Consider the following 21,622-nt stretch of genomic DNA (forward strand, 5'->3'; position numbering starts at 1 on the left):
AGCACAGCTTGGGAAAGCAAGTGCTTTCAGGGCTTGAATTCAGTTTCTCTCTGTAAAATAACGCTTTGCAAAATTGATAATTTCTGTAGGTTGAGAGAGTCTCAAAGGAACTTTTCTGTCAAGCATCTAAAAAGTACCATTATTTCTCTTCCCTGTCGTAACAGCAGCTCAAGATTTACCTTTTAGCTCTCTGAAGACATCTCGACAATCTCTCTTTTTTGTAAAAAACTCCATGGTGAATAAAGCAAAATAATTCCTTTTTCAGGTGGTTTATGCTGTAGTGTTTGGGTTGCAGAAACCATGTGGAGTGCTGGTGTTTATAAAGTATGTAAAAGCTGTTTTGTTTATTTTGTTTTGTTTTGCCATGAGATGTTTTACTGGAAAGAATCTAGAGTGATGAAGCAGCTGGTGGCTGAGTCTCCTGCTCAGTGTGCAGAGAATGAAGATTGGCTGGGATAGCTGGAGTTACTCACTGCATGCTGTGGGCCACGTAAACACACGAACAGGCAATTCCTGTCAACCAGGAGGTGTGTGGTAACTCAGAAAGCACCATTTACTGTTCTGTACATGCACTCACCATGACACCACAGGGAGCCAGCAGGTACAGCTCTCCCCAGCTCTTGTCCATTACTCTGTGGGTGTTGGTGTGGCACAGCTCATGTGGGTGAAATGGTGATGGCTGTATGAATGCCTCTGGTGCAGAGGGGAGGTCTGGTCTGAATTTGCCTGATCCCAGCATTGTGATGCATTCCAGGAAAGTGGTGTTTTCATGGCAAGGAAAGCTGCTTCTTCTGCCTTGTACTGCCTTGGAGTAAGCATGTCCCCATGGGAGGCTGCTCAAGAGCTGCCTACAGCAGGGATGCTCAAGACAAGCAAACTCAGGCAAGAGTTTTCAATAGTAATTACCTACCTGTTGAAAAAAGTTGATGTTTCTATATGAAACATGTTTGTGACTCCTTCATTTCACTGTTGCCTAACTCCAAGTGTTCAAAAGCAGTAGCAGATCTCCCAGAAGTGTGGAATAGTTTGAAAGATCTGAAATATGTATGTGTGTGTGTGTATATATATATACACACATATATTACCAACTTGTTTCTGAGCTGTTATATTAAACCCAAGTCATATTCTCATAGCCACGAGGGGCAGAAACTTTTTGCATACTTTCTGAAGAGGATTGTGCAGAATGATTACAACAGCAAGAGATTGAATGTAATAACCCTGAAGATTTCTTTCTGTTTTATGTTTCAAAAAGTGGAGAAGATCCTTGCAGAAGCTTCACCAGCTGGGTCAGCTTTAGGACAAGTACCAAAAATTGTGAGGGTCAATTTGCAGTCCCAACAACCAACAGCACCATACACATACGTATTTCGTTTACTTAACATTCTAAGCAGATGTTTGAGATCGGGGAAGGACAGGGCTGTGTTGGACTGTAGGTGATTTTCTTGTTCTTTAGAAGTGTTTTATTCACTTGGTTTGGATTTAGTTCTGTTGGCAAGCTGTAGGGTCACTTTTGTGTGTTGGATGCAGCACTGAAAAAGCAGGATTTCAGATAGCAGTTTTAGAAAAATATAACTGGACTAAACCTAGTACATACAGAAACAGCTTCATCCTAAGCCTACCATGTGAGAATGAAGAATTTGACCCGAAAGAGGGAGGAAGAGCAGCAGAAGGTGGCCTGCTGGGTCCCAAAGTGTTGGAGGTATAAATAGCACAAAATCTGCAGCTATCCCATGTGTTTTATTTCTCTTTTACAATTCAGTGAAACTAGCAATTTTTTGCCTTACTCTTAGATGGAGCAAAAGCGGGAAGCAGTTTCCCTTTTATCTGTGAATAAACATGCAGCTTTTTCTAGCCTAAGCTCTTAAAATATGGTTATGGTTGTGTAATAGCTTCTGGCTTCCCAGCTCCTCCAGTAGCCAGTGTGCTCTTTCAGGAAATCAAGTCATATCTTCCTCTGAAAAGATCCAAAAAAATATCAACCTAACCTGCTGGGAAGCAGCAAAAGACTCCAAGTGGTTTCTTTTGGGTTTGTCAGCCGACCTTCCTCGGGCCAGATAACAGAGGGGTCTGGAGTTTCAAAACCAAATGCTTCAGCTTAAGCTGAAAATGCAGGTTGTGCTCACAGTCCCACTGAGGCAATCAATAAGCTTCTGCCTCTTTTCCAGGGGGGCTTGTGAGGTGGTTTTCTGTTTGTATTTCTTTTACTCAGAGCAGCCCCCTGGCTGTTTATTATCTCTTTAGCCATTCTTGCAGACCTGCAGGCACTGTGTTTCTTAGGTGTGTATACAGCCACTGCCAAAGGGGAATATTTTTCTATTCAGTTCTGCTCTTGCAGCTGCTGAAGTGAAACCTTCCTCCTGTTTTTTTTAGAAAAAAAAAAAAACAAAAGCAAAAATGAGGAAAGCTTGCTTTAGCTTTGGGAGACAGCAGGTGAGTCCCTCTGGGGAGGAGAAGGACAATTTTGATGGTATTTTGTAGTAGCTCCCGATAGCCAAAGAGTTTGTTCTGGAACATGGCAGCTGCAGCAAATGTTTTGTGGGTATTTACAGTGCAAACCACAGTGGTGGTATCTCAGGATATCAGTGTGAGTGCTCTCCACTGTCTGCTTGGCCTAAGAAATTTGGAATTTTTTTCTCCTGAGAGACTCCCAAGGTTCATTATGTTACTGTAAAAGGGCTGGAGGACCAAATCTTTCAAATTGCTTGTCAGTGGTGGTCAGTGGAAGAGGGAATTGCTGGAATTCCTGCTGGCATTCCTGGTGCTGATGGAAAAACTAAATTACCAGTCATAAAGGAGAAGGGATGGCTGCTATTCTCTTTCATTTTTCTCCCTGACTTACATGTTTTTTTCCTCTTTTGTAGGTATCAGAAGTACTGTTCATCTTCAGAGAGATTCCCAGGATGTAAGAAATCAAGTGCTGTAAGTTTCTTTCCATTTTCCTTTACATGAGAAATCCAAGCTTGCTGAAAGAGAAGGAGAATCTTTTAAATTTTTTGTTTTAAAGACATTTCAAGAAATGTTTACAGCAAGCAAATCCAGTATTTTGGAACCAGTTGAGTGCCTTTGGCACCTCTTTGCAGCCCACAAAATAAGTCAGCATCGTATTACCACATAGGCTGAATAATTATCTCACTACAGATATAAACCACATGAATGCATTTAACTCAGAGTATGGTTAGCAGAATGGACCATTAGCACCATCTGAAGCTTGTTTGTTGTTTCCAAGCTTTACCAGCTATGGAAAGACAGAATCTTGCTGAAGAGTTGAGGCATTGGGAAGTGAGCTTGCATCTTTTGCAATGGAAAGAGAGCACAGATTGGCTGTGATGTTGTTTTTGTGTGTATGGACAGCACTACAGCCTTGTCATCACAATAGGAAACTATCAATATTTGGGTCTTCCCTGATTGGATAAAATAGCTTTGAAGGAAGTTTTATGTATCACAGGAGACACTTGCACACTTGCTTCAAATTGGCACCTTAGCCAGGAGCTTCTATATATATTTAAAAAAAAAAAGAATTGAAAATGTGTATTTGAAGAGCAGCTGCCCTAGGGCCTTTCCCTGTGCACTGCTGAAGGGCGTGGGCTGGGATTTCCCAGCAGCTGTGGCTAGTCTGCATCTCTCCAGGTGGGCCAGCCAGTGCTGTTCTAAAGGAACCGCAGGAAATCCTGGTTGGGGCCTTTGGCTGTGTGCCTGGCACAGGGGGGCTCCTGAGGCAGTTGCTCTGAGGCTGGATAACAGGGCTAAAATTTGGATGCTGTTGTTCTGGACTTCGTTGCTTTTTGTAAGTAAATTTCATTAGCAGAGGGGTAGAATAAGGGGGTTTTTTTTGAGGCTTTTATAATCAGCTCAACTCCTGTTTTTACCCTGTTCTGTGGTGATGGCAATCTGTGGTTGCTTGGACATCAGCAGAGTTTTGTTTCTATTTTCATTTTAGTGGCTTAAGCCTGTTTTCTGTTACAACAACAAAAATCTATTTGGGCTAGAGCAGAATAAAACCCCAAATTGAAATCAGCCTGAAAAAGAAAGGACTAGTTTTATTAAAGGAGAAAAACTGAGTCCATCCGTGTTTGGTAAAGGTGTGGTGAAAATTCCCTGATAAACACCTATCAAGCATTCAGAAACTGGTAAGCAAAAAAATTGAATCCTTCTTTCAGCATTTTGTGAAGGTTACTGGCAATGAGTGCAGTAACTGCAGAAAAAAAGGGATGTGAAATGATGACAGTGTTTTGTATTGATCTCCCACAGTAAGGTCCATGGTTCATATTCTTCCTTTGAATCACAGATGTTTTCTTCTAACTCCTTGGTGTTTAGACTGCCACACAAGACATCCTAATTGAGCTGTGGAGCTTGTTTTTTGTGAGACACTTAGAAAGCATTGCACAGGGTGGGCTCTGGCCTCTGTTTTTTTACAGCTGTGTTGGGTTCAGACTGATGAATAGATACCAATTTAAGTGAAAAAAAATTCAGCAGAAGTGTGCTTTGTATATATTGTGTTTCTCAAAGTATATCCACATCCTAGAAAAGCCCTTTGCTCATCTCAGAACCAAAACTTGATTGTTTTTCTGTTAGGTAGACTGTGTGAAATCTGGGAATCATTTTCTCAGTTCCTAATGAATCTATATTCTAATGCACCCCTGGGGTGGTTGGTTCCACGAAGGGGTTGAACATGGGGACCTGCTCCTGCTCTTCAGAGAAGGACTTGCTGGTCCCACATAGCTGTTGTCTGTGTTATTAAATCAAAGTAAAACAAATCAAAGCAGTGCTGAAACAGGCATGTAATCCACAGGTGCCTCTGATATAGCTGTGCTAAGAGGATGAGAGATAAAGCCAAGAGTAGCCTCCTTGGAAGCTCCCCAGGCAACTGGTGTATGGTCTCAGATGGCTGTGAAATTACTGCAGCAAGATACAGGCACAGTTCAGCAATGAAAGGAGACTGGAAGTTCCCATTTACCTGTCTTGCCACACTCTGGCTGCATGACAGGAACTGGGGAGCATGAGATGGCTGCAGTAGGACAGTTCTGACTGAGAAACTTACCTCCTGCTCAGAAGCTCAGGAAAACCCAGAGCTAGAAGAATTTGGCTCCTCTATGTCTGCTTTCTCTGTCCTCTTGCAGTATTGCCCTGCAAAATGTTTCAGTTCTTCTATGAGGGAACTGATGGAGAGAAGGAAAAAGAGGCTTTCTTGTCATTTCCCTTTCTCTGTTTGACTGCCAGCAGCTGGAGGTGAATCTTGCCAGTGGCTGCTCCCAGAGGTGCCTGTCCCCTCTGAGGGGTGGCAGTGTGGGTGTCAGCAGGGGCTTGGGGTGGCTCTGACTGACATCCTTACAGAGCAGCCTTGACCAAGAGCTGTGTTATGAGCTGTTAGGGAAGGTGTTGGTTTGGGAAGCTCCTGCCACTTCCAGTGGATCTGGGGACATTTTTGAGCAAACTGAGTGGTGGTTGCTTCACCCATTAGGCTTTAATTCACCATCCCTTTGTAAGGCAGCATCTCTGTCCTGCTGTTTAAAAGCAATACCCACTTTATTATGGGCAGAATTCAGCTGATGGAGTTTTGTTCTCTGCAAGGCAGAGCCATCTCTTGGTGGGGAACCAAGCCCTGGGAGGATGCAGGGGAGGGGTTCCTTCAGGTTGTAGGTGCTTGGGGAGAAGGATCCTCAGCTGGCAGGTGGTTGTGTGGCTGCTCTCCCACCCCAGGATGCCCTGGGTCAGGACAGGTTGGTGAGGTGGCTGCAGATCCCAGGATGCCCAGGACTGGCTGCAAGGTTGGACTACAAAGGCACAGCAGGTCTGATGGGGGAGCAGGAAGGACAAAGAAACTGTCCTTTGGGCAGTAGTAGCTTGGAAGAATTAACTCACTTATGTCAAGGCTTGTGGATGTATAACTTCAAAAAAATACATACTTGTTGCAGTAAACTGTTCTCTTATCAGATGAGCTTTAGATGAGTTTGGGGTTATTTTTGTTTCTTGGAGCTTGAGCAGTGAATTTGCAAGCATTTTCTGCAGGGAAAATGACAACAGTGTGTTAGGGATGCCAGAACTACACACAGAAACTGCTTTGCCAAGTGCAACAGTGGTGCTACCTCCTTGCTCTTATGTGGGGCAAGAGATGGGGCTCTAGGTGTAGCAGCCCTGAAATTGTCACTTGTACTTGTCACCAGTAAAGCCACCTCTCCAAACAGTGCGCTCCTCACAAAACCAACGCTCATTCTCCCAGTGCTCAATCAGGTGACTGTCTGGAAATTTTGGATAGACGGTTTTATTTTTTAAAAGGAGGGGAATACTATTGTAACTGAAGGATAAAGATGTGAAGGAGAAGTTGGTTGGAGAGCAGGAGAAATTTAGTCAGGGGAGATGAGGCTTAGCCAAAATCCTCCATTACAGCTCCAAGATGAGAAGGGGTGAGAGGATTTCATTCATGTAACTGCAAATCTGCAGTTCATATCATAGCAGTTCATATCACAGTCCTGGGCAGGTTTTCCCAAGAGTTGAGTACTGCCTGGGCTTTGGTAAGGATGGGATTGCTTCTCCCTGGCTCTCCAGCAGTCCCAGTGTGGTGGTCCTTTGGGATCTTGCTCCATTCTTCTTATTTTTGATACTGTCTCTTCTTCCTTTTCTTTTCCATTAAGTATGATGTCACAAATGACATCAGTCCAATAATTGCTTGTGGTTGTCATAGCCACAGTCTGTGACACCCAAACAAAGCAGCAGGAAACCAGAGCTGGCATACAGATGCTGTAATATTCATCACATTCCTTTTGGCTAATAACTGTGTGGTTAGGGATTTATTTTCCATTGGGAGAAAAAAAAAAAAAAGGAGGAAGGGGGCTTAAAAGCAAAAAATTGAGTCACTGAGGAGGAGGAAGGTGTTTTCCAACTCCATCTGACCTATGTAGCTGCACTTCTCCATCCCAATATTCCTGAGGGAATATTGCTCTGGCCTCAACTGCTCAACTCTCTTCTGCAATTGTTCCCATCACTTCTGGTGATGCTCCTCATGGAAAAGGCAATGGGAGACATTGCACTGCCTCTAACACAAGCTGTGTCCCTGGGGCAAAGCCTCCCAAAGGCTGGCAGCAGCAGCCACATGTCAGGCAGCTTAACTGCTGGATGGCTGAGGCTGCCGTTGTTGTGGTGCATGGATAGAGTACAGAAAGGTTTTTTCATCTTTTGGGAGCATTAGATACGAGGGGGGAGTGGTTGTTTGCCGTTCTTTGTCTTGATTTGTTTCTTGAATCTGTGAAATAAGCTTTTCTGGTTGAGCAGCAGAGCTTGTTTGTCCCTGCAAGATTTAATCACTCCTTCAGTTTTGCACAGTTGGCCTAATAGTACGAAGGTGCTTGCTACAAAAAATAATGCCGATAATGTAAAAAAAAAAAATTACAGAAATAGGTGTGGTATGAGCACTGCATTTGCATGGCAAGCACTGGAGGCAGGTGAGTGGGGCTTGCTGGGAGGGAGCCACCTCAGCCCCTCACTGCTGAGGGCATGTGGGGAGCCACCATCCGTGTGGCCCTCGCCAGAACTTCCCCTTGCGCAGTGCCACCCCCCTCTGTGCCCCCACGGGGATGTACTGACCTGGGGACTCCGGCATGGCTTCCCCAAAAGGTTTGGGCATGTGATTCCTGGGCTGAGCCCAGGTAATTCCCCAGACCTGCCTGTGCTGGGAGCAGGCAGCAAACACAGAGAGCAGAGTCCAGCTCTGCATTCAGGCATTCGGTGCTGTGGCTCCTGCTGGTGCTTGCAGGGAGGTGCTCATTATATAATAGCTGGTGGTTGATTAATATGCTGTGAGTCAGAAGCACCAGGGTATTTTAGCTTTCTCTAGTTGCTATGGAAACGTTATTTTAACAAATAGCTTTTTAATATTTAATTAAAACAGCTTTTGGCAAGCTGGAGTAAGAACGATTACAATTACTACTACCAAGGGTTAGCAGTGAAGTGTATTCCGGAGTCACAGGTTTTTTTGGTTGAGCCTGTGTCATGTGTCCCCCACCTTGATCTGTCAGCTTCAAAAATTAAAAAAAAAAAAAAGTAAAAAATCACTTATTTATTGGTTGTGAGAGATGTATTCTTGTTCCTAAGACACAAAGCAAATGCAATGCGAATCTGCAGTTACTCTTCACAATTGAAGGTTGTCACTTCTTTCAATGTACAGTGCCAAGGCAGCCCTGTAAGGACGAAGCAGTGTGATAGCATTTATTAATCACTGCTGTATCACTGGTGTTCCTTCTACCTCTGCCTCCCGAATGAGATCATTCCTGTTTTGCTTGCTTCGTGTTCCCTCTGTGTCAGGTTGGATGCTTTTCCTTGCCAGCTTGTGGAGGAGGCTGGTGCTGTGTCCGGATCAGGCTCTGGACAGATTCCTAGTCTTTTTTTAGGTGAGCTCCTCTGCTCCCTGATACCAAATGATTCTGCGGTGGAGACAAATGAACAGAGAGCTCAGTCTCCAGAGAAAAAGAAATATTTAACAGCTCTTTGTAAATAACCTTTATTTATAGAACAGTTGCAGGTTCTATCATACTTGGTAAATGGGGATGCTTTTTATGCAAGAATTCTGCCTTGAGAGACTCAGTGGATGCTTAATGTCGTCTGTGATATAATAATGAAATAAATATGTCACTCTCATGGGATTCCCTTTCAGCCCCTATTTCCTGTGATTAACTTCAGTATTGCACACTTCGTGTCTATTCACATCACATTCCTTAATATTGTACTGAAACCTTATTTGGAAGGGAACACCTTTATTTCCTGAGGGGAGGGGAAGGGTGTTGAGGGTTTTGACTTGTGCAGATGGGTCTAAGGCTGTATGTACCTCCATCGTGTATTAGTGTGGTGGCTGGCCCAGACCTGGGGATTCATGAGCTCAGCCTCTCACTCTCACAAAGTCTGGGATGGTGCTGTTATCCCATTTTATAAATGAGTGAAAGTAAACCTAGAAAGATGGATTAGGATGTGTTTCACCCCAGCTGTCTAGAAGTTAAGCAGTTATTCTATGGTAGCTGTCTAATCACTTCCAGCATCAGCTGAAAGACTGCACCATTTGCAGAGATGTTTCACCCTGCTTTTGGAGAGATGTTTGAGGCAGGTCACAGGCATAGCCCTCAGAATTGTCTATCTCTCCCCATTTAACTCTGGGCCATAAACTAGATGGGGAAAAAGTAGACAAGAGGAATGCCACCAGCAAAGATGACCTATAGAATTTCTGTAGGTGGTCCATAAGAGTGTTCCAGGCTGCAGGATGTCCTTGCTCGTCACACTGCTCTGGTCACACAGTGTCAGGTGGCCCTTCCAAAGCAGCACAGCTAATCTCTGCTACACATTGCTCACAGCTGGGCATCTGGGTTTTAACAGCTCAGAAAGATATGCAAAACCAGTCCCCAGGCATGTAAACGAAGGTGCTAAAGATTTGTCTAAACCGTTCCAGCAAGCCAGGAAGAGAATTAAGGCTCTCCTTCCTGTTTACATTGAAGGTGTATTGTCATGACCAAAACTAGAGTGATAATATTATTGCTGCAGTAATACAGCAAGTAGTTTGGGTGTGTTAGGCAGTTCTTTAAAAAATCCCTCTGAGTTGCATCCCATACTTCTTGCTAAGTTCTTTGATGTCTTTTTAAATCCCTCTGCTAGCTGATGGCAACCCCATCGACTCCAAAGGTGATCCCAGGATATGGTGGGAGCTGTGATGGAAGCAGGGTCTCTGGGTGGATGGTGACAGCCACAGAGCAGCACATGCTTGCAGCCACCTGTTCCAGCTGCTGCTTCTTCAGAGGTCTGGGAAGGAATCCTTTTTATTTTCTACCACCAAACACCCGATACACTGCAAAAACCAAATTTTCATGTTTTCATAGCAAATGTGGGTCTCCACTGAGCTTGCAAGGCAGCAGCCAGGACAGACTTTGCAGTGGGGTGGTGGGAGCTCCTGCCATGCTGGAGGGGCAGCATGGGTGGGGACAGGCAGTGGCTGTTGTGGGGGAAGCTGGCAAGCAGATGGATGAAGCTGGCATTACCAGTGGAGTGGAGGAGGTGAGCACTGCTACGTTAGCAGATGTGATCAGGCTACCTCAGAGGGACAAGGGGGGCTGAGAGCTTTGAACCAAATGCCCGGACCAAAGGGAACTTGTGGAGCTGTTCCTTGGGAGGAGGTGGGAAGGGTTTGGTTGATGGTGACTGGCCAGGGTAGAGGTCTGAGCAGTGATGCTTTTGAATATCAAAAGACAGTGGGTTAAGTAGCTGAAATAGGAATTGTTGCAAGAAGGCACAGAAATAACATTTCTACCTGAAATTTTCATCATATGGCCCAATTTTGCAAAGGGTACAGAGACAAGTGCTGCAGAATAGCAATCCTGCTTGGGCTACATGCTAAGAGAAATGCCCCAGGTTGTGGGTGGCTGATAGTGAAAATACTGACAGGGCAGCACATGGGGGGGCCAGGAAGGTCAGGCCAGCTCTGCTGTCCCTGTCCTTGAGCAGAGGCGGTGCAGAGGTGAGCAGTGGGCTGTTGGGGGGGATGGCTGTGCCAGGAGTGTGTGTGGTGGAGCAGGCCTGGTGCTGAGTGATTTGGGGGAGTCCTTGATGGATAATGCTCCTGAGTGCTGTGATGGGTGGCAGGTCTGGAAAGCTGTTCCCAGGGAGGGAAATTGGGATAATCGGGGGGGAAAAGTAGAAGGTGGGAGCCTGTATTTCTGTTTGGGTAGATGTGCACAGGAGTTGTATTGGAAAAGCTGAAATGTGATTTATGAGGGGAAATAAACGCTCCAGAGTGAACACAGACTGCTGTGAGAGAGTTTACCTGTCAGGTCCTCAGCTCAGCATCAACTACTCAGCCTCCCTGTATGGGTGCTATGTGCTATACAGATTTTCAATTTACAGTAATTTGGGACTTGGATGTAGTCTGCAGAGGCATGACATGCACTCAGGCAGGTCTGACTTTCCCACCCTGAGGATAAGGGTGGGTCCAAGGTGGCAGAAAGCCCTGTGTGGGAGCAAAGGACACATCTTGCCCAAGAGAGTGCTCATGGATACTGCAGTAACAAGTACTCCACCAAAATGAAGCCCAAGGCTTGTGGGGTTTTGTTTTGATTCCTTTGTATGTGATTTGGGATCCCTGTACACACCTTGCATTGCAAGTCTGTGGTCTGTCACAAATCCCCATGTTACCAAGCATGGGATCTTCTCCCCTCACTTAAACCCTCATTCTCTCCTCTTGAAGCTAAACCAGGCTTTGCTAGCTTTCCTCTTCACTGGTCCCAGTGGATTTAAAAGGTACACTGCTGCTTCCATGTCTGCCTGATAAGTAAGAACATCAAGGGGTAGAATAGAGTTCAGTGAATTGAAAGGAGAGAGATTGGAAGTGACAAAAATTGCAATGAACTTTCTTGGAGCTTTCCATCTCCACCCATTCCAGACATTTCCTTCTTTTTGCTACCATCAGTAGTTTTTGGTAATGTTGTTTTCTCAGTGGCTCCTCACTTATGGAGATGTCTGTTGGAAATCAGGAGCCCAAGGTCTTGATAGCAGGAGCACTTGGACCTGTGAGTCTGTTCTGAATGTGCTCCTGTCTCCTAAGGCAGCAAATGCAGCGGGGGAATCTCATCACCAACAGTTTCACACCAAACAGCTGCGATGTTTGTATGGGTCATTTGTGCTTAGTCCCAGTTTCCCTGTTAGTGCCATTAGGCTGGAGCATCCCATAGGCACTGAGCACAGTGGTGGTCTCCGAGTTGACTCAGTTTTCATTGTCAGCATTACTTATGACTCAGGTATAAACAATTCGGCACGTTTCCTGTCTGCAGTTCTCCAAGTACACTCTTCCTTGCGTGCCTCAAACCAAACTATCTCTGTGTTTGCCACGCTCTGAAACCCAGCCAGGCCTGCAACAGATGAATCAAACCCTGCTGTGCTTGGGGCAGCTGCATTTCAGATGCTGCTGTGAGTGTAGGGAAGGGCAAGGGGGGTGCAGTGCTTGGAAGGAGCACCTACTGGAGGAGGAGACTCGAGCTCTAGCAGGACGGGGAATAGCCTTACATTTATTGTCTTTGTTATTAATATTGGATTAAAATGTGGTGTATGTTACTTACATGATATATGTAATTTTATCTAGTGAGTGTGTATTAGCTATTATATACTATGTGAATGCAAAGAGGAGCTGCTTGGGGCTTTTTTTTAGCTCTTCCATAAAGCGTTCAGTAGAATGCCAACTTGATGTGACCTTGCTGTCCTGTTCAGGAAATTTTCCTGTCTGACCATGCAGGATTTGCTTTGGCAGTGAGCTGGGACCGAAGCCCTTTCACCACAGGTGGTTCCAGTGGCCGAGGGGAGCCCTGCTTGCCTCCCTACACTCAGACAGTCCCACCAGGCTTCCTTACCAGCTCAACCCAGGCTTTCCCAAGTCAGAGTCTCACATGTCTGGATTCTTAAAATAATCATGGTGCAATAACAGAATAACAGCTTGAACTGGTGCCTCTGGAGGTGGGATATCAAACAAAGGAATCCTTGGCCTTTTACATCCCCACAATCTATGTGCATGAAAGTCTGGGCTCTTCCTGCTGAGTTTTTGGCTCCTGCACACGGGCCTTTTGTTGTGCAAAGGGTCACTGCCAGCTTTTTCCTCAGGCTCCTTCCACCCGGAGCTCAAATCTGCAGCTCCACTGAATGTATTCCTCAACATCTCCAATGGTTTTACTTTCAGTAAGAGAGCCCTCTGAGTGGCCATGGACAAGCCATCCCTGTGATACTGGAGGAGTGCAGAGAAAAAGCAGCTTTCTTCTTTTATCTTGCTACTGCTGGAGTCAGTAGCAAAATTTCAGAGGACTTCAGTGAGCCAGGATCAGCCCTCTAAAAATTATACTCCCAAGGCACTAGGGGAAAAGCACTTGTGAGCAGGTGAGAAGCAGCCCTTATGTTCCTATGGGGTGGAAGGGAGCACACCCTTATTAGTAAGTGTTGCTCCTTTATGAATATGTTTCATTTGGTTCATGCTATCAAAAGGAAAAAAATCTCTGCGGTGGTAGCATAACATGTAGGGCTGTCTGTGGCAGCAGTAAGTTTTGATCTATTACTTTAGAAATTCTGCCCCTTTTTTGTAAGAGAAGATCCCAAAGCACCTTCCTTTGCTGTGTCTGAAAATCTGAAGGGTGCATTTGTGCATGTCATGAGGATCTCTGAGCATCTCTTTCCAGCTGAGTCTGAATGAGTAAATGTGTCATTTGGACAATCTCCTGATGCATTCATTAGCCTTGTGCTAGCCCTGACAGCCAGAGGTGGCAGTGAAATCAGAGGTACACTCTGTGTGTTAAAAGCAGTGTAAAGCTTCCAGAGCCTGCCGTAACTTTCATCACCTTTGGGGATTCCTAAGAGTGATTTTGAGCATAGGAAGGAAACAGGGTAGGCTGGGGGTCAGGTTTTCATCCCCTGGTATGTGATATGTGCCACCCTGGTGGTGGCATTGGCAAGCACGAGGGGATGGTGGTGCTCATCTCCTTTCCCAGCGGAGAACACCTTCAGTGTGTCCTTTAAGCCTGAAGCTAACCAGGAAAAAAAAAACCAAAAAAGCCATGCTCAGCCCCTGAGATGGCCCCAGCAGCACTCTGCAGTTGTGATATATCTGGTACGCATGAAGCTGTGCACTCAGGGACAGGATGGATGGAGAGAAGGGAGATGGTGACCTCCAAAAAGCTGCAGTGGTGGCAGAGGGGAAGGAAGCAGTGATTTAGCTGTTCTTGGTAGAGGGGTGTGTGACTCCAGAGAGGTGTGTGACTCCAGAGAGCATTTAAATAGCAAAACAAGTAGAAGGTGTTTTGAGGGTTTCATAAGCTGGTTGCAAAAGTAATAAACTTGGAAAAATCTCATTTATAAGGGTGGAGAGTTTCAAGGCTGCATCTCTCAGCAGCATCCCAGGGTTAGGAGAGCCATGTGATCATTCCAGTGTCTTAGTTTGCTTCAGGCTCATGGTAGGCTTGGTTTCATACCTGTCTAGCACCTCCCTCTTCTTGTACATCCATTCTCTCCTTGCTCAAAAGTGCTGGGTCTGTGAGAGGAGCCTTTTCGTGCCAGTGACTGTGGCTTCCCACTTAGCAAACATTTTTTAAAAAGCCAAAAAAACCACAACAAAGCAACTGGTAGGTGTAGCTGGTGAATTACCCCTGCAAATCACAGTCCCTGCTTCTGACACCTGGCTTCTGCAACACATCACTTGCCTGCCAGCAAACACAGAGCTATGCCCATCAGGTGTCTGAGGCTAGTCACGGATAGATACCTGTTAACTGTGGCTTCTCCTCTTCACTCCATGTACTGTGCTCTGGGATGTATCAGGGGAATGGAGTGCTGGGCTCAGGTGTCCTGTGCTCTTCCCTGGCTGCTGAAACACACCAGTAAATTTAGTGGTGGCAGCATCATCATAATGAGCATCAACAGCGCAGCTCTGCAATTTTCCAGAAGTTGTTCCTGGAAGTTATTCCTTACAGGATCCCTTCTCAACACCCTGAGCACCGAAGTGATATTACACAAGCTGGCTGAATGTCTCTTTTAACATGTGCTGCTTTTGTATTGCTTTCAAATGCTAGGAATTTTGCAAGAAATGAAATTTCAATTACATTAGCTCTTGCTCCATGCAGTGCAGGCCTGTGGCCTCAGCTGGTCCTGGTGTAGTGTCTGTTCAGGTGGAGGCTCCTGACCTGTTTATTGAGTGTGCTCACATTTTGTGTCATCTCCACGACTGTGGAGCACCAGGTCTTTTTCCAGGAGAAACCACCCTCTTCTGTGCAGCCTCCTTGGTTGCTGTTAGTTTGCTTTCCAGAGGACTCTAGCAAGATTAAGCTTGGCAGCACTCTGTGCCTCTGCTCTTCCTCAAACACTCAGCCTTGAGAGCTCTGAAAGGCAGGACAGCCCTGGGTCACCTCACAGGAAACAGAGATATTCAGAGTTCATGTAATTAGCTGCACTTTCCTTCTTAGATACTCCCAAATCTGCTTGAGCCGAGGAGCCAGCTGTCCTGTTTGCTGGCCAGGGCATTCTGTAAAGATCCCACTGGTGTGTCCTGGGGCTTTCCTGTCTTCCTGCTGGTGGGAGCCTCAGCTGGGATGGCAGCACAGACACAGATAATGTTGGAGATTTGAGTATGGAAGACAAAGGAAAATTAGGTTGTATCTGCTTTACAAATACTGGATTTTATTCCAGACAATTGGAAGCTGTGGGTGAGAGGGCTTTGTATTCCTGTGAGCGAATTTGGTGAGTTGTTTTTTTTGGGGTTTTTTTGTTTTGTTTTGGTTTGGGGTTTTTTGGGGGTTGTTTTGTTTTTTTTTTTTTGTTTTTTTTTGACTTGATCAAAAAGGTGGCTAACAGCATGGCTAGATCCATGCATGCTGCCAGTCTGTGCATCCTTCCCTGTGTGGGTTACTGGAGGTGCCTGGTGTTCCTCTGCTGCTCCTTATCCCTTCTGCAAGACGCTCCTCACCAGAGGCTGGGTGCCACATTGCTCTGTGCACCTTCAGTACAGCAGCAATTGACCCCAAGTGAGCTGTGTTTCATTGGGGGTCAGGAGGGTGGTCCTCCCTTGGCAAGGTTGGTGTCATTCTGGTGGTACCACTTGCTCCTTGCCCTCTGCAGGGTACAAGCACGCTCAGGCCATTGCCTGAAGGGTTTGAGCAAAATCTGTCTGGCTGCATGAGTTGAAATTTGTTCAGTTTATCCCTAAAACAAATTTGCCTGCATGGGGCTGTTGTCAGAGACAGTAATGCTTGGTGTTGCTTGTTGCTCCTGAGCCACCAATTGTAGAACGTGTAGCTTGTTGCTCAAAATTGCCATTTTTGCCATAGTGTTAGCAGAGAGTTTTGAAGTATATTGACTGGTGAAGACAGCAATATTTAACACCTTTTGGTTTTTTTCCCCCCTTCAAAGCAATTTACGTCTAATAGTCCTCCTGACTCCCATATTCGCAGGGACCTAGTGTGTAAACTCTTTGGGACAAGGAGCATGGCTTGTTTGGGTTTGTAGCAGTGATGTTGTGATTGGAGAAAAACTGTTATCTGGGTAAACCTTCTTGCCACAGAAATCCTGCCTAGGAATCATACAGAGAAATGGCTTTGCATGAATAACTCAGTAATGCTGGAAAAGGTATTAGGATTGAGATGATTTAGTGCAGTCAAACTGTATCTTGTTTTTCTCTAACTTATGTAAAGCAGTTTTATCTGTCTTGGGGTATGTGTGTGTTCTTTTCTTGTTTAAAGTTCCAGAAATCTACATGGGAGATCTTAAAATTGGATGAGTATTGTGTGAAGGCATTTCTGAGTTAAGTTGTAACCTGAAGCATAAGAAAAAGGTCTTCTTAACTGGCTGTAGTAAATTATATTTTTAGTAAATTATATTTGAAGCAGTGTTGCATGCCATTAAATATATGGTGAATCCCATCTGACAGATGTGCCAAAAAAAAGTCTGAGATAATGTGACCAAAATGACATGCAGGAACAATATTCACATAAGAGAGTAATTTCCTGGAATATAATCCTCAGGGATTGTAAAATTAAATTTGAAAATATATCCCTATTTCTATCTTGCCCCTTGTAAAATAAAACCACTGGAAATTGTTAACTCCTTGGTGGTTCTTACAGCAGCTTGTGAAGATGAAGCTTCTAATTGGGTCTCTTTTTCCTACCCCAGCTTTACATGCCAAGGAGAAAGTGAATCCCTGCACCATCCATGGCAGCACACACTTGTACTGCACGTGATGGAGGTTCCCCACAGAGATGTGGATGTTTTCTGCTTTGTTCTTTAGGTCTGCCAGATGTTTTTCAAGTCTTCAGGTTTCCTGAAACAGTGACCATTTTGGGCAATACCACTGCTGCCTATCAATGGGCAGAAAAAGAGTCTGGGCTTGTTTTGAGTTTATTCAGGATATATGCAACTAGAAGGCATTGCATGTAGTTAAGTGTGTGAGGAACTGGTGCTGGTACTAATGGTGGTGTTCTCCAGGGATCTTTTACACCTAATAATGGCAACTATCCTAAAACTGTGGTAATTAAACTTAAGAGATTACTGAGGTTGTAGGGTATGGTTTTCTGAGTTACTTCTGAACCTGTCTCTAATCTGTGTTTTAAACATGGACTTCAGCTTCTAACTAATCTTCCTTAACTTCCACTGTGTTAGTCAAGCAGCTAACTGGGAACTCTTGCAGGCTCCAGTTAGTTTGCACAGTCCTTATTGAATTAGATTGGAAAAGCACTGTGGAATTTGAAAGAAAAGCAGAATGTGGGAATCGTGATCTTTGCTTTTTATGAGGAAAAGAGGAAGACTGCAATCTCTTTATCTATGTGAATCATCAAATGACTAGCAAAAATACAGGAAAAAATGTCTTTTATCATTAGTGCCTTGACCAGGACTCTGAGTTGAGATGGGCAGGCCTGGAGGCTGGGCTAAAAACTGGGCAGGAGTGAGGGTCATGGCAGTTCCTGTGCATTTGGCATGGGAGAAGAGCCTGGAGTCCTGACCAGGGCCCTGCTGGTCAAGGCGGGCTGGCCCTGCCCCGGGGATTGCAGGGCAGCAAGGCTGCCCTTTGGCCATTGGAGCTAAACTCAGAAGGACTTAAGGAGGCTGAGGGCAAAGTTGTTTCTTCTTCATTCTCCTCTTCCCTTCCTCTCCAAATCCTTACAGTCCTCTTTTGCTGATGATTTCTTTCTCTCTCCCTTCTAAGCAATCCCAAAATCAGTAGAAGTGCAACCCATCATCTGCTGTTTTCTTCATCTGCTTACAAATTGCCCTTCCCCTCAGGAAAACCCATCAAAATACCCATGTGCACACACAGACAAAACAAACTTACAGTCCCACCAGGACAAATGCTGTGTTAAAATCACACATGTAATATCATCAGAGCTCTGGTTTAAGCAGGGCAGATGGAAAATGCCCTGCTGACCTAATGCCCATTAAAAAAAAAAAATCTGTACCAAGTGTCAATGGGCTGCTTTCTTCTTTCCCTTTATTTCCTTTTCTTATCATTACTGTGCTTTCTCTTCAGAAGAAGTTCAGTGCTGCATTAAAGGGATTACAGGTTCTTTTCATCTTACCTCCTTTTTCCCCCCAATTTTACTTCTTCCCAGCAAGCCTCAGGGGTTTTTGTGTTTGGGGATTTTTTTTTGCCCTCTTTTTTTTTTTTTTTTCCTTTTAAAGCAATTGATTTATAGCTCTCCTACCTGCTGGGAAAGATTGACCTGCTACTGAGCATCTTCAGACAGCCCTTCTTATGAGTCACTTGGGACTGAAAGCAAGCAGAGGGACAGGTTGAAAGGTGTTTCTTTCCTGATGCTATTTACACTCTAAGGAAACAGCGATGGCATGTGCTGGTTTTATATAGTTGGATACACATTGTGTGCATGTGTACCTGCATCTTGAAATGGGGCTGTCCAAGGAGAAAAGACCTTTTTTTTTTTTTTCCTCCAACAACAACCTCTTGATTTCTCCAAATCTGAATTAAACCTGAGTGCACTTTTTTCTTTACTCTTTCTCTCATACTGTGCTTTTGGTGAATTTTTGCTGTGCAGTTTTGTTTTCACAAGTTTCAGGCTATGCTTTGTTTCCTGTGAAACATGAAGTGTGGATTCCATCTGGAAACATTTCAGCGGGTCATATAATTTGTGGTTCTCTTCCTTTGCTGTCCTGGTCTCTGTGTGCATGTCTGTGGCAGGGGACATGAGGAGGGCAGCAGTGCTCAGCCACCATGCAAGAAGTGAATGAGGAAGGATGCCCTTCACCTCACTTCTGTTCAGTGCAAATTTGATGAACCATGGAGCCTCTTTTATTGTTCGGCATCTAAAGCCTGAAAAGATATTTCAGGGCAGTCTGGACAGGGTTGCCTTTTTTTTTTTTCCCCTCCAGTTCCCGCCATCTTGATACCAACATTAAATTGTTTTGCCTTCAAAGGAACAAACCTGATGTGCCAGGATGGTTGTTCTTCATCCTTTCTAAAGGATGAATCAGACAGCACTGAATTTCCTCAGACACATCTTCTGCTTTCATGTGTTGGTCTGAAAACACTGACCTCAGCAGCTGGGCTGATTTATTCCACAAAAGGAGGAAAATCTGTCTATTCTCGTTTGAATTCAGTTTTAAAAGAATAAGATCTAGAATTAAAAGCAAATTATGAGAAAAAACAGGCCCTTTTAAAATTTGCTTTCTTATACCTAATATTAAGGCTGTTTTCTCACTTGCTCATGCAATAGCCAAGGCCAAGTTCCATGGACATTGCCCTGGAAGTCTGTTAGTTAGTGTCACCTTTTCATCATTAGGGAAAGCCAGAGATGCCACGTTTGAACATTGGCGAGTGACAAAAGAAACCAATAAAGATTTACACACTGGCCCTGCTCTGAAGATTAATCAAATGTGGGGTTGACCCATCCTGTCTCATTTCTCCTGTCCCTTCTTGTCTGGGGGTGGTTTGGGTGGAACTAACTGATGTGAACTGCCAGTATTGGGAGAGGAGGGGTTCAAGAGCTGATTTCAGCAGCCGGATCCAATTTCTCAGCAGTGTTGTGTACAACTGGGCTGTGTTTCATCATATTCACTTTATTAAAATAATTGTTACAAGAGGACTGCTCAGTGACAGAGTGAGGATTTTCCATTGCAGGCTCTGCAGTCTTTTCCTGCTTCCTGGCTCCCTTTCCTTCTCTTGCACTACCGCACATGGAATAACTTTGCTTTAGAAATAATATTTTTTTCAAAAAGGCAGCAGAGGCCCATGGCCTGCATGAGCAGGGTGGGATTTTAAGGATTTCTTGTTCGTTCCCTTTCTCTCCCCTCTTAATTTTAATTATTTTATCCTTTAATTTACTGTTGTGAGTCCACAGGACATACCAGGGAAACAGAATGAACTGGATCACATACAGCCTAATTCCCCTCCAAGCCCAAAGCAGCCCTGCTCTGCAGGGACTGCCTCTCTGGAGCATTTCTGGAGACCACACAAGACAGGAACTGTGTGAACAGTTTGTCTGGTTTCTTCTGCCTGAGCTTCCTTCACTCTGTGAATGTTTTGGTGAGGGTAGAGAAGACAAAAGGTGCTGTAGGAGAAGCAGATCACTTCCACAAGGCAAAGAAATAATGAAGAGAAGAGGAACTTTGGGGAGAAACGACAAAAGTAATTCATTAATTTTTTTTCTTGGGCTCCTCTTTCAGGTGAGAAGCCTGCAGTAAGTCTTGACCTAGTTCCCTGAATATCACAAAAGTCTTGAGGTAGGAATTGCTTCAGGAAATGTTCATGGGCGAGTGTTTCCCTGCCAGAAGGCAGCTGATCTGCTGGAAATGAAGCTGTCCACATAAGTGTCTGTTTTGTCAATGCTTTTGTTGGGAAAGAGGTCTGAAACCCAGGCTAGATATGAGAGGTCATGGCTGACGGATGCTCCTCTGAGATCTGGTTTCAAGTCTCTGCCATCTCCATCCTTACTGATGGCACTATTGTCTGTCCCCCTCCCTGCTTCTTATTTGGATTTTGGGGTCAGGTCACTTCAAATAATAGCATCAGCTCTCGCTGTGGAACATGGCTTTTCCTAAACTTCAGAAACTGCTGTGTAATTAAATTTTCACATAAAGCTTCAGGAGAAATAAGCCAGGACCACTCCAGTCTGGGTTGTCATCGTGCTTAAGGCATCCTTGCAGGTGATAAGGCAGGTAGGGAGTGCTTCTGAGATGAGGGGCAGGGGAGGAAGTCTGGGGAGCTGGCTTGTGGGTCAGTTTTGGATTGCCTGTAGTGACACAAGAGGTTTGGCCACGTGGCTAACTTGAGGACTAGCCAAAGATCCTAGCTCCCAAGTGTGTGGGGATGCTGAATTGCTGAAGTATTCATCAAAGAGCATGGGCAGGGGGCGTGTTTAGAAGGAAAATGTGTAATTGCAGAGAAAAGCTTGGGAGCCTCACTGTTTTCCAGTTGGTCCTAGCAGAGCATCAGGGAGCTTGTGGGTGCCCTGCCCTCCACCCTGGCCAGGCTGCCCAGGGCAGTGGCAGGTCTGTCCTCCAGAAGGAGATGCCCTCAGTGAGCATCCTGCTGTTGCATGTGGAGACCATCTGAGCATGGCCTAGTTGCCTTAATTCCACTCCCTTCTGTATGGAGAATGATTTAGGGTCTAAAAAGATAATATTTCATGCTGTTTAGGAAACAAAATAGATTGATTGGGCTTTACAAAGCAAGCAAACCAACCAACCTGCAAATGACCCAGCAGCTGGTTAGCAGCTGGGGCTAAACCATGTTTCAGCAGTGAGGCTGTGGAAGTGCTGCCTTTCCCCAAAGTATTTGGTTCCCAGGGGTGACAGGATTGCCAGGATGGCAGCAACAGCCAGAGCTTTGCAGCAGCTCTTTCCCTGCCCTCCTTTTCTGTGCAGCAAAGTCTGTGGAGAAAAGCATGATTGGTGCTGGTGGGCTGCCATGGAAAGAACTGCCACATCGCACAGAGTTCATACTGGAGTGTTTGGTGGCTGCTTCTTTTCAAGAGAAAAATTTTCACAAACATTATAAAACCAGGTGACCATCTAAATTAACGCAAGCTGGTCACAGAATCAGTGTCTTTTGAAATTAAATCATTAAGGGGTTTTTTTGTTTGTTTTTGTTCTTTCCCTTGGAAGGAGTGCACATGTGTTTTGGCCAACA

At 44.9% G+C, this 21,622-nt stretch overlaps 1 protein-coding gene across 1 annotated transcript in view; it reads left to right on the plus strand.

Annotated features, from left to right (window-relative positions):
- The first annotated feature begins 332 nt into the window (after nucleotides 1-332).
- The window catches only part of ZHX2 (zinc fingers and homeoboxes 2), a 45,448-nt gene continuing 24,158 nt past the window's right edge, over nucleotides 333-21,622 (plus strand). The window contains exons 1-2 of the mRNA XM_041470727.1: nucleotides 333-527; nucleotides 2,862-2,919. The gene's annotated coding sequence lies outside the window, so the exon portion shown is untranslated. The remainder of the gene's footprint in view (nucleotides 528-2,861; nucleotides 2,920-21,622) is intronic.

The sequence above is a fragment of the Pyrgilauda ruficollis genome, unplaced genomic scaffold, assembly GCF_017590135.1.
Source record: "Pyrgilauda ruficollis isolate IOZ18807 unplaced genomic scaffold, ASM1759013v1 scaffold25, whole genome shotgun sequence".
NCBI lineage: Eukaryota > Metazoa > Chordata > Aves > Passeriformes > Passeridae > Pyrgilauda > Pyrgilauda ruficollis.